The sequence below is a fragment of the Pinus tabuliformis genome, chromosome J, assembly GCF_031772625.1.
Source record: "Pinus tabuliformis cultivar Carrire ecotype Pingquan chromosome J, CPIR1, whole genome shotgun sequence".
Taxonomy (NCBI): Eukaryota; Viridiplantae; Streptophyta; class Pinopsida; order Pinales; family Pinaceae; genus Pinus; species Pinus tabuliformis.
The window spans coordinates 1,190,867,356-1,190,870,078 of NC_142295.1; the positions used below are offsets into that span (position 1 = coordinate 1,190,867,356).

At 34.6% G+C, this 2,723-nt stretch overlaps 1 pseudogene; it reads right to left on the reverse strand.

Moving 5' to 3' along the window:
• Positions 1–369: 369 nt before the first annotated feature.
• Positions 370–2,482, reverse strand: LOC149231355 (dnaJ protein homolog pseudogene; annotated as a pseudogene).
• Positions 2,483–2,723: the final 241 nt, after the last annotated feature.

Consider the following 2,723-nt stretch of genomic DNA (forward strand, 5'->3'; position numbering starts at 1 on the left):
ATAGGAAATGTGACACATATCTTCATGAGCCCATGATCTTCTCCACTCAAATTCGAATTTGGCCTTAGGATGCCACATAAAAGTTTTCTAGAAGCTTCTTTTTGACCTACACATGTTAACAATCTCATCCCACTTGTTAGGTATAAGCATATGCACATTATTTTCTAATTTTTAACCACAAATTCACTTAAAAATGCTAAGAATTAATAAAGTTTGGAAAAACATAAATGTGACCCAATAATAACGAAAGTGAGATGAATGCAGTGACATGGTAGTGAAATGAAAGTGAAATGGAGGTGATATAATGGACATGATAGTGAAAGTGTAATGGTAGTGAATGAAAATTTCAAGACCCAACGTTGCACACGGTCACCTCTCACAAACTAGCCTAATTAATTGTTTTGCACATTGCACACATTGACCCTGAGGTTCGTCATCCTCTTCATATGCTTCTTGATGTTGTTGTTGTTGCTTCCTTCTTAATTCATCCTCAATATTGACATTTTGCAAAAGTGTCTCTTCACATTCATCCAATTCCATGTCTGTTATATAAGCAGTTAGATGTGGAAGCAGGATAGCATCCAATGCCTTACATGGTTCTAGGGTGTTCTAGGAAAAGTGCTCCAAAATATGGAAACTCAACATTGAAATGAATTTACAAACAACCTTTCACGAAAGGCCTTTGATATTGAGGCATACCTTCATTTAATGCTTTATATTGATTAGGTTTGATTATCTCTCCTGGCCTTCCCTCAAGGCTTTCGATATTGAGGCATACCTTCATTTAATGCTTTATATTGACTAGGTTTGATTATCTCTCCTGGCCTTCCATCAAGGTAAGGGGAAATTAGAATCCACACAATGCCTCCGTCAAATTTAGTGTGTGCTCAACATAGATATCATCACCCTTTCGTTTGAACTTAGAATGGTCTTTCAATTGTAGTACAAAAACAATGTTCCCAGTTACAGTGTTCGACGCCTCATCAACTTGACCCTGAAACATTGTCCTCTGTCCATGCTGCATTCCCTTCTCAACATATACTTCTAACACTTTCCTGTCTTGAACAACTTTGTTCCCTTTACACTACTAGTGACCACACTTGTCCTTGTCACTGGTTGTCTCGCCTGAGCCTCTACAATCGGGGCAAACATGTTGCATTTGTTGTATCATCCTAGGAACTAGTTGCCTAATAGAGACCTTCGTACCAAAACCTTGGCATCTCATTATAACAAAGCAATGTATACCAGAATCTAATCCTAAAATTTGATGGACACAATATAGGGACAATTTACATTTGGAAAGGCTTTAAACACATTATAATAGACTATTGGATATCAATTCACTTACACAACAAATTTTCTACCGAGTTCTGATGAGTTGGGAAATGGGTAAACAATCAATCTTATAAGAATGTTTGGTGAAAATTCTTGTCATAATGTTTTAAACGAGTGTGTCATATCGTTGGATTTCATTATATTTTACATTCAAAGCGAACAGGACACTTAATCTACTAGATTTCCAAACATTTATGCTGTTGTGATGGGTTGAACGGTTATCCAAATAGATTTCATACTTTTCATGAAGGGAATCTATATACTTTTGATTCTTCGAAATTTTTTAAAAATTGACCATTGCACTAACAATTTTAACTCCAATAAAACTTTTATTCGAAAGTGTGCTATAAATTGTCATTTAGGAAAGTTTAAACTATCAGCTCCCATACATCGACTAGAAGCACCAAATTTAGAGCCTTTCCCCTTACACTTTGAACATATAACATTTCTCAATGTTCCATTGTACATGTCCTCTAGAGAAACCTTAATAAGATGTACAACATCTTCAACTTACTTTTGTGCTCAACCCCTTGAGCTACCACCTCCTAAACTATATCCTCCAAAAGAACCTCCAAAGAATGACTCAAATATGTCAAATGGATTATGGGAAGCACTTCCTCATCCCTTTCCCTCTTTCAACGCATCTTCTCCATATTGATCATATATCTCCCTTTTTTTCTGGATCACTCAATGCTTCATAATCCTGAGCCAATTATTTGAATTTTTCTGGATCCCCACCCTTATCAAGGTGATTTTTGATGACAACTTTTCTATAAGCATTTTTCAACTCATCACGTGTGGCACTTTTTGACACACCGAAAATATCATAATACTTTGTGTTGTCACTCTCTTTTGGTGCACACCCAAACACAGTTAAGACTTTAGTCTCCACTCTAACAATTTCTATGAAGCTATATGTGAAATGGGATATATTTGGAAAATATTTTTATATGTAACAACTTTTCATTAACATAAATATTGCTGGGTTTTTTTTCCTTGTGAAAATGAAATGTGAAGATAATATATTGTTGTCAATTGAAATGCATTTTTTTTAAGCTTCTCATTATGGAAGGACATCATGAATATATGTCTTTCTAATTGAAATTAAGACCGACCCTTCAAATTTGATAATGGTTCCAACCCCCATCGTATTCTTATTTTGTTAGCGCGGTTAAAAACTTCAACAGTTAAAAGTTAGATGATAAAGGTCTTAAATACAATGCGATGGCGCATATATATAATTTGTTTCGTTTATTGGCTAACAGTTATGGTTCCAAACCATACCAACAACCTTACCATTTAATATGCCAACAAACCATTTTTAACATATTTGTTGAAAAATATGTTTATTTAATATGGAATTTTTATAACCATATTAATACCAATAT